Here is a 13,651-nt window from a genome sequence, read left to right as displayed (position 1 = left end):
AGCTAGTGATGTGTGGAGTGGAAACTTTCTTTTAATTTTAAGAAATTAGACTATAGACACGTTCAAAGTCTTCTGCAGACCTCTTCTCAATCTCCCACCTCTTCCTCCCTCCCCAAAGTCTACCAGGAACTTACTATTTGTTATTGTCATGCATGTTTTGAAGTTTTTACTACATATTTATTCATCCAGAAACATTTTAAAGTATCATTTTGTTGGGTTTTCATCTGTATATAACTGGTATCACACTGCCTAAATCTCTCCAGAAATGCTCTTTTTCTCCACAGGATGATTATAAGACTTGCTGAGGTGGGTAAGTGCACATCTATTTTAACTTCTCTGCAAGATCCTACTATATGCACTTGCCCCCATTTATCCATCTGTTTCTTGCTGGTGTGCAGAGCACTGTAGTAATGCTGCAAAGTAGAGTCCTGTGCCACCTGGGGCCTTTACTGGTGCTTCTCCAGGACAGAGACCTATGGATGGGATACCAGGGCTGCAGGCATCTTTGCCCTTACAGGCTTTACCAGATAGTATGCAAACTTACACTCTACCAGCGGTGTGAAGCTCCTCTGCCCCATCCCCTCCTACTCTTGCCAGTAGGGAGATCTGAGATTGCTGGATTACCAGCTAAATGACTTCTGTTGAGAAATTAAATATGAAGAAACAGGAAGTATATGTTGAGTGGGAGATGAGAAGACAGAAGCCGGGAAGGGACCTCAGAGGAGACATGTGTCCCTGAAGAATGGTCTATAGGTCAATGCGAGGATCCAGTTTCTCTGGCCACTTGGCATGATGATCTGATCTTTAGGCTTGCTCACTGTGCATGTAAACCTCCCTGACCCATCCCAGCAGACCCTCTCCTGCTCCCACTACACTGTGCCCACACCCCTTACCACACCACACCATTGCTGGGTTGTATCTACTAGTTCACTGTCCCCACAGGACCCCAAGTCTCTTGAAGAGGGGACTATGTTACTCATCTCCACAACCCCCAGAACTTTACGAGGGGCTGGCACATAGTTGGTGTTCTATAAATAATTTTGAATAGCTTTGAAGTGCACTGTTATAGCTTCCACCTGCACATTTCTCCTAAATGAACTGAAAGAAGGGTGCTCTGGTTTCAGACACACTCACAATTTAAGGAGAAAAGCCAAATGGAGCCAGGAATAAAGGACCTCAGCAGAGCACTGATTGTCAGAGAGAGAAGTCTTATCTTGAGAATCTCCTATCCCTCCCCTGCCCTACTTTCTCTGACCCTCCAGCTACCTGAGGGACTCTCCTTCCCCCTCTCTCCTGCCTAGTTGCAAAATAAATTAAATATGCTTTGGCCTTTTCATTAAAAGCTGATCTCAGTTCTCTTCCCCTTGTTAGAAAATTCTTATACTAATTTACTACTTCCAATTTTGCTATGTCTTGTTCAGATACAAGAAATTGTCCTGACACCCTCAAGCCAGGCAGGTATGAAACAAGCTCAAATGTCTAAACTCTAAGGGTAGGTAGCAGGGAAGTAGTATTTTTCATAGCAACAAGTTCAGAAAAACCAGAACTAAAGTCAGGTTGATGACATAAAATTGACAAATGAAATGAGGAAAACAAGATTCCCCAGTTCCTATTATACTTCCTTCTTGTCATTCCAGGAAAATGATATCAGAATAAAGGGGTAGAAGGAAAGTCTACAATGAGTCAGGAGACCTAGGACAGTTATGACCTGCCCCAGTCACTTTTTATAATATATAACCCATACAGACTGCCTGGGGGGGGGGGGGGATTCTGACAAATGAGTTCAGATCCCATTCTTCATGTTGTCCTTTTAGGCACTGAATCATCTGTGGCTTGTATAAAGTTGTGTGAAAGCTGCTTTCGAGAAATATGTGAGGGATGAAGTGGGACACGAGTCAGAGCTGGAGTTTAGGGTATGCAAGGACTGAGGGGGGAGGGTAGTAGCCATACATTAAAAAGAGGAACTACTAGACTAGAACTTGGAACTCTGAAGGCCAGATGAACTCAAAGTCAGCTGCACTGGTCCAGGAAGTCATAAGACAACTCAGCGGTAGTCCCAGTGATAGATCCCCTTTAACCAAGTCTCCCCACCACTTTGGGAGTGGATAACTGGAGGAGAACATCAAGAAAAGTTGTGCTAGGAGTTGCTGGGGAGAAGCAAACAGAAAAACCCAAGGAGCATTAACAAGGAGCACGAGGCAAGTAAATTGTCAGCAGCATGAACCTAAAGTGCTGATTATGCCCATGATCCTGGCAAAGAACTGGAGCAGGGGGGAGGGCAGGCTTCCCTGAAACCTTGAAGTGGTCAGTACAGTGAGTGGTAAAGAAACCCAAGCTGCCTGTCTGTCCTCTGGATCTGACCTATACTAGAGAATGAATGGTTCAGTTAATCTCATCACGTCCACAGATAGCCATAGGGAGGAAAGCATGTGATGAAAGACAGGATGGATACCCAAAATGACTGTGATATGCTGGAGAAATAGGCTAAATACAATTAAGATAGCAGTCAGCAAAGATAAATATGACTGTTCATGTCTTCTGCCCATTTCTTGATTGAATTATTTGTTCTTTGAGTGTTGAGTTTGACAAGTTCTTGATGTATTTTGGATATGAGCCCTTTATCTGATATGTCACTTGCAAATATCTTCTCCCATTCTGTCAGTTGTCTTTTGGTTTTGTTGACTGTTTGACTGCTTTTGATCTTGATGAAGTCCCAATAGTTCATTTTTGCCCTTGATTCCCTTACCTTGGCAATGTTTCTAGGAAGAAATTGCTGTGACTGAGGTTGAAGAGGTTGCTGCCCGTGTTCTCAAGGATTTTGATGGATTACTGTCTCACATTCAGGTCTTTCATCCATTTTGAGTCTATTTTTGTGATGTAAGGAAATAGTGCAGTTTCATTCTTCTGCATGTGGCTGTCCAATTTTCCCAATACCATTTGTTGGAGAGATTGTGCTTTTTACATTGGACATTCTTTCCTGCTTTGTTGAAGATTAGCTAACCATAGAGTTGAGGGTCCTTTTCTGGGCTCTCTACTGTTCCATTGATCTATGTGCCCATCTTTTTGCTAGTACCATTCTGTCTTGACGATTACAGCTTTGTAATAGAGCTTGAAGTCTGGAATTGTGATGCCACCAGCTTTGGTTTTCTTTTTCAACATTGCTCTGGCTATTCGAGGTCTTTCTGGTTCCATACAAATTCTGGGATTATTTGTTCCATATCTGTGAAAAAAGTTGATGGTATTTTGATAGGGATTGCATTAAATATGTAGATTGCTCAAGGTAGCATAGACATTTTCACAATATTTGTTCTTCCAATCCATAAGCATGGAACATTTTCACATTTCTTTGTGTCTTCTTCAATTTCTTTCATAAGTATTCTATAGTTTTCTGAGTACAGATTCTTTGCCTCTTTGGCTAGATTTATTCCTAACTATCTTATGGTTCTGGGTGCAATTGTGAATGGGATTGACTCCTTAATTTCTCTTTCTTCTATCTTGTTGTTGGTGTACAGAAATGCAATTGATTTCTGTGCATTGATTTTATATCCTGATGTTTTGTTGAACTCATGTATGAGTTCTAGCAGTTTGAGGGTGGAGTCTTTGGGTTTTCTACATAAAGTATCATAACACCTGCAAAGAGTGAGAGTTTGACTTCTTCATTGCCAATTTGGTTGGCTTTTATTTCTTTTGTTGTCTGATTCCTGAGGCTACAACTTCCAGTACTATGTTGAATAGCAGTGGTGATAGTGGAAATCCCTCCCATGTTCCTGACCTTAGGGGAAAAGCTCTCAGTTTCTTCCCATTGAGAATGATATTCGCTGTGGGTTTTTTATAGATGGGTTTGATGATATTGAGGTATGTACCCTCTATCCCTACACTGTGATGATATTGAGGTATGTACCCTCTATTGCTACACTGTGAAGAGTTTTGATGATATTGAGGTATGTGCCCTCTATCCCTACACTGTGAAGAGTTGAAAAAATGCAAGAAAGGATGCTGTACTTTGTCAAATAGTTTTGCTGCATCTATTGAAAGTATCATATGGTTCTTGCCCTTTCTTTGATTATTGTAGTGTATGGCATTGATTGATTTGCAAATGTTGAACCAAACTTGCACCCCAGGAATACATCCCACTTGGTCATGGTGAATAATTCTTTTAATGGATTATTTATGGATTATTAATGGATCCTATTACTTTGTAATTTTATGAGAATTTTTGCATCCATGTTCATCAAGGATATTGGTCTATAATTCTCTTTTTTGATGGGGTCTTTGTCTGGTTTTGGGATCAATGTAATGCTGGCCTCATAACATGAGTTTGGAAGTTTTCCTTCCATTTCTATTTTTTTGGAACAGTTTCAGGAGAATAGGTATTAATTCTTCTTTAAATGTGTGTTTAAATTCCCCTGAGAAGTCATCTGGCCCTGAGCTCTTATTTTTTGGGAGATTTTTGGTTACTGCTTCAATTTCCTTGCCAGTTATGAGTCTGTTCAGGTTTTCTATTTCTTCCTGGTTCAGTTTTGGTAGTTTATACATCTCTAGGAATGCATTTATTTCTTCCAGATTGTCAAATTTGTTGGCATATAGTTGCTCATAATATGTTGTTATAATTGTTTGTACTTCTTTGGTGTTGGTTGTGATCTCTCCTCTTTCATTCATGATTTTATTAATTTGGGACCTTTCTCTTTTCTTTTTGGTAAGTCTGGCTGAGGGTTTATCAATCTTACTAATTTTTTCAAAGAACCAGATCCTAGGTTCGTTGATCTGTTCTACTGTTCTTTTGGTTTCTATTTCACTGATTTCTGCTCTGATCTTTATTATTTCTCTTCTCCTGCTAGCTTAGGCTTTATTTGCTGTTTTTTCTCCAGCTCGTTTAGGTGTAGTAGGTTAGTTTGTGTATTTGAGAACTTGCTTGTTTCTTGAGAAAAGCTTGTATTGTTATATACTTTCTTCTTAGGACCAACTTTGCAGCATTCCAAAGACTTTGAAGAGTTGTGTTTTCATTTTCATTTGTTTCCATGAATTTTTAAAATACTTTTTAAATTTCCTAGTTGACCCATTCATTCTTTAGTGAGATGCTCTTTAGCCTCCATGTATTTGAGTTCTTTCCAACTTTTCTCTTGTGATTGAGTTCTAGTTTCAAAGCATTGTGGTCTGAAAATATAACCTGATGGCCAACAGACACATGAAAAAGTGCTCAACATCACTCAGCATCAGGGAAATACAAATCAAAACTACAACGATATACCACCTCACACCAATCAGAATGGATAAAATGAATAAGTCAGGAAATGACAGATGTTGACAAGGATGTGGAGAAAGGGGAACCCTCCTACACTGTTGGTGGGAATGCAAGCTGGTGCAACCACTCTGGAAAACAGTATGGAGGTTCCACAAAATGTTGAAAACAGAGGTACCCTATGACCCAGCAACTGCATTACTGGGTATTTACCTTAATGATACAAATGTAGTGATCTGAAGGGACATGTGCACCCCAGAGTTTATATCAGAAATGTCCACAATAGCCAAACTATGGAAAGAGCCTAGATGTCTGTAGGCAGATGAATGGATAAGAAGATGTGGTATATATATATATATGTATATATATTATACGTATATATATATATATATGTATATATATTATACATATATATATACATATATATATATATATATTATACTGTCATCAAAAAATGAAATCTTGCCATTTGCAATGACATGGATAGAACTAGAGGGTGTTACACTAGGTGAAATAAACAAAATAAGTTAGTCAGAGAAAGACAATTATCATATGATCTCACTGACATCTGGAATTTAAGGAACATAGGTGAAGAGAGGGAAAAAAATAAAACAAGATGAAACCAGAGAGATATACAAACTATAAGAAACTCTTAATCTCAGGAAACAAACTAAGTGTTGCTAGAGTAGGGGGGTAGGGATGGGGTGGTTGGGTGATGGACATTGGGGAGGGTATGTGCTATGCTGTGTCCTTCAAATTGTGTAAGACTGCTGGACCACAGGCCTGTACCCCAAAACAAAAAATACATTACATGTTAACAAAAAAATAAATAAAAATGAATGAATAAATAAATAAATAAATAAAATCAGAGGGGAAAAGATAAATATGAGATGTCCTTGGGGCTAAAAATCCAATTGCCTGAGTAAAACATGGGTAAGTTACAGTACACAGAAGCATGTTTGACACTTGGGTCTTTACTCAAGGAGTCAGCAGAAATATTGACTCTGCAAAGGTTAGCACAAACTTTGGCTGCACAATAGTTAGTGTCTGGAACAATAGAGGTACAATCTTGGTCAGCTTGGCTTGGATCAGCCCTCCTCTAGAGAATGAAGCTCAGTTCATAGAGTCCCACTAGTAGGGGGACTTGAGCAGAAGAAACTTGGTGGCATATGACTGTGAGTCAGGACATGCTGTCACATGAATAATAAGTAAAAACTGGGAAGTTTCTCCTGAAGGAAAAATGACTCGGAGAGGGTATAAAAGCCATTTTCACATAAATGAAGGATACAATGGCAATAAGGATTTAGAACTAGCATCAGGACCAAGAATAGAAGCTGAGGAGACAGAACTTCAGCTCAAAGGAAAAAATCCTAGGACTCTCAGAGCTGCTTGAAAGAGAAGAGCTATCTCAGTAGACAGTATGTTCATCAGCAAAGACAATCTTTCAGGTGATGCTGTAGAGAGAATCAAAGAGGGGTGGCTGAGAAAGCAACCAGTTACTTCCAACTCAAACACAGATTTTAGTCTTCTGAAAAATTCTCTCCAAATTTGTAAGAATGATGCTCATTCCTTGATTAAAACAGGCAAATGAGGCTCTGTTGTTTGCACTGTGGGTTGATGCAAATGTCATTTAAAAGTATTTCTATTTATAAAACATCCTTAATCTATTTTATTAGGTGACAGAAAACAGAGGACATTTAAAATGTACTGATTCATGACAGGCGCTGTGGCCATAAATATATTTTATCTTTAATGTAATCCTAAACAACAGCTTATTACTATTTGCCTTAAATAGATCAGCAAACTTTGACCCCTAGAAGTTACATAACTTGAATGAGATTGGGCGGACCATAAATGAGAAATCAAAGACTCAAAATGGCCTTTTGAGATTTTAAGCTTCTGATTGGTTTGTTGAAAAAAAAAATGGAAAGGGTATTGCTCTTACCTTACAATAAAAAATTCTGAATAATTTATGAAATGATAATTTTTCGTGAGTAAAAAAGATATCTGAGATTGCAGGACAAAGCAACTAACCCAAAACCTAAATAATAGCAGATACCTCTAAGGAGAGATAGGATACAAGCACCTGTTTATTTGCAGCAGACTATGGACATTATTCAAAATTTTTAATGAATTACTAAAGGTTGAGCATGGATTAATGTGACAACCTCACTCTAAAACCAAGATACCACTCTAAGAATTTAAAGCCCTTATTGCCCTGAGAGTGACCATGGCAGTAAGAAAACCCAAACACAACTCAACTTAGATTGATTCAAATTCTCATACTAACAACTCAGTGAAATAAGGGGAAGGATATCCATTTCCAGGCAGTAATGCTAGTTACATTAGTTTCCACCGTCTTATAAAAGATATCACCTTAAAAATAAAAAGCATAAGACATACATACAAGGAAGGGAGGTGGGAAGAAAAGAAAAAAAAATATGATCAACCAAGAACAGATTTTAATATAACACAAATATTGAAACTATCAGACAAAATTTTTAAATAACTATAATTAACATGCTAAAACAGTGGAAAAAGTATTCAGCATGCATGTTCAGATGAGGAACTTCAACAGAGACATAAAAATATGAGGAAGAAGTCAATGAAATGAAATGTATGAAATAAAATAAAAATGAAAACTATGATAAAAGAGTTGAAATGCTTTAATGGGGGATGCCTGGGTGGTTCAGTCAGTTAAGCATCTGTCTTCAGCTCAGGTTGTGATTTCAGGGTTCTGGGATTGAGCCCCAAAAAGGGCTCCTTGCTTGGCAGGGAGCCTGCTTCTCCCTCTGTCTGCCACTCCCCCTGCTTGTGCACTCTCTCTGACAAATAAATAAATAAAATCTATAAAAATAATAATAATAATGATGATTTTAAAAAAAAAGAAACAAGGGGCGCCTGGGTGGCTCAGTGGGTTAAAGCCTCTGCCTTCGGCTTAGGTCATGATCCCAGGGTCCTGGGATCGAGCCCCGCATCGGGCTCTCTGCTCCGCGGGGAGCCTGCTTCCTCCTCTCTCTCTGCCTGCCTCTCTGCCTAGCTGTGATTTCTCTCTGTCAAATAAATAAAATAAAATAAAAAATTTAAAAAAAAAAAAAAGAAACAAGCTGAGAGTTTTCGAGGGGAGGGGGTGGGGGAATGGGTGAACCTGGTGGTGGGTATTAAGGAGGGCACATTTTGCATGGAGCACTGGGTATGGTACATAAACAATGAATCTTGGAACACTGAAAAAAATAAAATAAAATTATTTTTAAAAAGAGCACATAGGATCTCCATGTCCTCATATCAGGGAGATCATATGATAGTTGTCCATGGGGGTTGGGGGATAGGAGAAGAATAAATGAAACAAGATGGGATTGGGAGGGAGACAAACCATAAATGACTCTTAATCTCACAAAACAAACTGGGGGTTGCTGGGGGGAGGTGGGGTTGGGAGAGGGGGAGGGGGTTATGCACATTGGGGAGGGTATGTGCTATCGTGAGTGCTGTGAAGTGTGTAAACCTGGTGATTCACAGACCTGTACCCCTGGGATAAAATACATTATATGTTTATAAAAAAAAAAAAAAATTGGAGGGGGAAGCGAACCATAAGAGACTATGGACTCTGAAAAACAACCTGAGGGTTTTGAAGGGGCGGGGGTGGGAGGTTGGGGGAACAGGTGGTGGGTAATAGGGAGGGCACGTATTGTATGGAGCACTGGGTGTTGTGCAAAAACAATGAATACTGTTACGCTGAAAAAAATAAATAAATTTAAAAATCAAAAAAAAAAAAAAAGCACATCGGAGACAGACAAAACCAAAAAAGAAAGAAAGAAAGAATGAGATTTAATGGCCTCCAAAAATAGAATCAATACAGCTGAGGAAATTATCACTAAGCTGAAAGATAGGTCAATATAAACTATGTAAACTAAAACACAAAAAGAAAAAAGTAGTGGAAAAAAAAAAAAAACAGAGCACCCAAAAGCTGTTGGATAATATAAAACATTCTAACATACATGCATGTGAAATCCCAGAAGAAAGAAGAGGAACATGGCTGAAAAATATATTTGAACAGACAATGGCCAAAAATTAATGACAGACACCAAATCACAGACCCAAATCCACAAAGAGTACCAAACAGAATAAATATACTCACTCCTTCAAAAATATATGAATACATTATATTTAAACTCTTGAAAACCAAAGATAAAGATAAAATCTTGAAGACAGTCACAGGAATGGGAAAGTCACTATATAGAAAGAAACAAATATAAGGATTACAGAAGACTTTCATCAGAAACTACACAAGCCTGAAGACAATACAGTGACATATTTAAAGGGCTGAAAGGAACAAAAAAATCAAATACATATTCAATAAAACACCTTTTCAAAATTAAGAAGAGTGCTTGCTTCAGCAGTATATACACTAAAATTGGAATGACACAGAGAAGATTAGCATGGCCTCTGCACAAGGATGGCAAGCAAATTTGTGAAGTGTTCCATATTTTTTTAAAAGTAAATAAAATAAAGTTAAGGAGAAATTAAAATGTTTATCAAACAAAATGAAAAACTCCATTTCCAGTATACCTGCTCTAAAAGAAATGTAGAAGGAAGTTCTTCAGATAGAAGAAATATGATATAAAAGCCTGCATCTATATAAAGAAATGAAAGCACTGCCAATGACATAAGTGAAATGTCATAACACTAATTGTGCTCTAAAAGTTAATGAACTTTTTCTGTGAGGAATCAAATAGTAAATATTTTAGGCTCTGTGAACCACATATGGTCTCTGTCACATATTCTTTGTTTTTGTGTGTTATTTTTATCTGCTGTATTTTGTTCTGAATTTTTGAGAACTCTTTAAAATGTAAAAATCATCATTAGCTTGAAGACAATACCACACAGGCTTCAGGGGTTCCACTTCTGGGGTGATGAAATAAATAAGTGTTTCTCTATTCTTCAAATGTTTTTCTACTAAGTACACCTTAAGTCCCCTGGACATTACATGTAAAATAAACATCAAAAGACTGAACAGTGAGGAGGGAACACAAGATGAGCTACTGACTGAGGGACCCATGGGAAAACAGTGCTACATCTCTTGGGTTTTATTTTTGCCTCATATATCCCAGACTTGGAGTAGAAGGAGGTAACTACCAAAACCACAAACTAGCACAGGTCTTTCAAACTCTCAATAAACACCTACTTTTATTGGGAGTTCGAACTTAAATAAAGACCAGCAAAGGGACTCTCCAGCAAGACAGAGAACTTTTAGACAAAAAAACACACAATCCCAGCCAAACACCACAGAAAAACTGTTGTCCTACTGCACTCACACTAGCAAGGGCCAGTGGAAAGCCTGGACTCTAACCTAACTCCCATCAGAGAGCTATCAGGGAAGGCTGTCTGACTTTCATTGCCCTGAGCAATAAGATCTCTGAAGGAGAGACCATATGGGAGTCTGGACTTCCACTCTCCACTAACAGAAAAGAGGTGCCCTTGCCCCTCTCCATGGGTGGAATTAGAGGCATCCTAGTAGATAGTCATGATTTTTACCACTGCCCAATGGTAAGGAGACCAACACCCCTGGCTTCAATGGAGGCTTTATGGGGAATAGTAATGAGTCATTCTTATCATCCCAGCCATGGTAGTATTAACAAAGATCTAGTGAAGGGCCAAAGTACCACCAAAAATTTCCAGGTTTCAGTTGGAAATCACTTGTCATAACAGGAACCATAAAATGTCAACTTCAATGAAAAGAGACAGCAACAGAAGCAAAACTGAGATGACACAGATGTTTGAATTACCTTACAAAGATTTTAAAGCAGTCATCATAATAATGCTTCAATAAATAACTATAAATATGTTTGAAACAAACAAAAAACAGGAAGTCTCAGCAGAGGTATAAAAGAAACAAATAAGAACACAAAAGAAATTATAGAACCAAAAAATACAATATCCAGGGGCACCTGGGTGGCTCAATGGGTTGAGCCTCTGCCTTCGGCTCAGGTCATGATCTCAGGGTCCTGGGATCTAGCCCCACATCAGGCTATCTATTCAGCAGGGAGTCTGCTTCCCTCTCTCTCTCTGTCTACTTGTGATCTCTGTCTGTCAAATAAATAAATAAAATCATATATATATATAATATCTCAAATAATAAAATCAATGGATGGGTTCACAGCAAATTGGAGGGAACAGAGAAAGGAATCAATAAACTTGAAGGTAAAACAATAGTAATTACCCAATTAGTATAGAGAAAAAAATAGACTGAAAAAAATAAAAAAGGAACAGTGCTTCAGTGACATACAAGATTATAGCAAATGATCAAATACTCATATCACTGGAGCTCAAGTGGGGGGGATGAGAATGAGACTGAAAAAGCATTTGAATAAATAATGACTGAAATTTTCCCAAATTTGGCAAAAAACAAGATCTAAAAAGCTTACAGAATTCCCAAACAGGAAAAACCTAAATAAATTTACTCCAAAATGCATCATAATCAAATTTCTGGAAAGTAAAGACAAACAATAAAATATTGAAAGCAGTTAGGGAGCAATTATACCTTACTTATAAGAGAAAACAATTCAAATAACAGCATATTTGTCAATGCAAACTAGAGAGGAAGTAGCATAATATTTTTCAAGTGCTGAAATAAAAAAACCCAAAATTATACATCCAGAGAAAATATCCACCAGAATTAAGGGTAAATCAAGATCCTCAGACAAAGGAAAACTAAGAAAATTTGTTACCAAAGCTTACCTGAAAGAAATGGCCAAAAGGAGTTTTCTGAACAGAATGGAAATGTTGAAAGAAGGGCTTCTACAACATTAGAGTGGGAAAAAGCAAAGAAAATAATCAAAGAAAAGAATTAAACACACACACACACACACACACACACACACACACACAATTTCTTAGGGGTACCTGCATGGCTCAGTCAGTTAAGCGTCTGCCTTTGGCTCAGGTCATGCTCTCAGAGTCCTGGGACCCACATTGGGCTTCCTGCTCAGTGGAGAGTCTGCTTCCCCCTCTCCCTCTGCCTCCCACTCCCTCACCTGTGCACTCACTCTCTCTCTCTCTGTCAAATAAATAAATAAAATCTTTTTTTAATTTTTTTTTAGATTTTATTTATTTATTTGACAGAGAGATAGAGAGCACATGCAGGCAGAGTGGCAGGCAAAGGGAGAAAGAGAAGCAGGCTCCCCACCAAGCAAGGAGCCTGATGTAGGACTCGATTCCAGAGTCCTGGGATCATGACCTGAGCCAAAGGCAGCTGCTTATCTGACTGAGCCACCCAGGCATCCCTAAAATCTTTAAAAAAAAAAAAAAACAATCAAAACATGGGTAAATATAATACATTTTCCTTCTTTTGAACGTTCTAAATTATGTTTGAAAACTGAGCCAAAATTATAACACTGTTGTATGTGGTCTTAAATGTGTGTAGAGGAAATATGTAAAGCAATTATAAAATAAATTTGGAAAGGTAAAAGAACTTAAAGGGAAATGTTTTCTATACTTTACTCAATTAAGTTAAATGTGGACAACTGTAGGTTCTGATTTGCATTATATATACATATTTTTTTAATATATAGAGACACCACAAAAATATCTATCTAAAATATATACTTAAAAATACTATAGATGTGAAGAAAAGGGAATTCTCATGCACAGTTGGTGGGAATGCAAGTTCATTGCAGTCCCTATAGAAAACAGTATGAGGCTTCCTCAAAAAAATTAGTAAAACAGGGAGGGGCAAGATAGTGGAGAGGTAGGAGACAGTGTTTCAACTGGACCCCTAAAGTGAGGTAAATATCTACAAGAACACTCTGAACACCCATGAAATCAGCCTGAGATGTAAGATTATACACTTCTGGATCTCTACAGGGGCAGAAGACATCAGTGGAGAGGGAGCACATTGCCTGGATCACGGCTGATATATCCAGCTATACATCCCCTCAATCACCTCTCACCAAAATGACTAGGAGGAGGAACACCCAACAGAGGAAAAATTCAGAGACTATGCCCTCTGCAACAGAATTATTGGATATGGATATAAACAATATGCTGGAAAGGAAATTCAGGGTAACAATTATCCAGGCGATGGCTAGGTTGGAGAAAATGGTTAGTGACAACATAGAATATCTAAGGGCAGAAGTAAGAGTCAATCTGGCAGAAGTTAAAAATGCTATCAGTGAGATCCTATCTAATCTAAATACTCTAACAGCTAGGGTAACTGAGGCAGAAAATAGAATTAGTGATCTAGAGGACAAGCTGATAGAGAAAAAGGAGGAGACCTGAAACAAACAGCTTAGAAGCCATGAAAACAGAATTAAGGAAATAAATGATACTATGAAATGTCCCAGAAGACTAGTCTTCTAGTCTAGAAGACTAGAAGATACAGTTGAACAAATTCTCCATGAAAAAATTTCCCAATCT

General features: G+C 38.1%; 1 non-coding gene across 1 annotated transcript; it reads left to right on the top strand.

Moving 5' to 3' along the window:
• Nucleotides 1–9,620: 9,620 nt before the first annotated feature.
• On the top strand, nucleotides 9,621–9,727 carry LOC123951225. Its single transcript, XR_006820375.1, has one exon. It is a non-coding gene; the product is annotated as a U6 spliceosomal RNA (small nuclear RNA).
• The last annotated feature ends 3,924 nt before the right edge of the window (nucleotides 9,728–13,651 follow it).

This window comes from Meles meles, chromosome 9 (assembly GCF_922984935.1).
Source record: "Meles meles chromosome 9, mMelMel3.1 paternal haplotype, whole genome shotgun sequence".
NCBI lineage: Eukaryota > Metazoa > Chordata > Mammalia > Carnivora > Mustelidae > Meles > Meles meles.
This window is presented reverse-complemented; position numbering and strand designations above follow the sequence as displayed.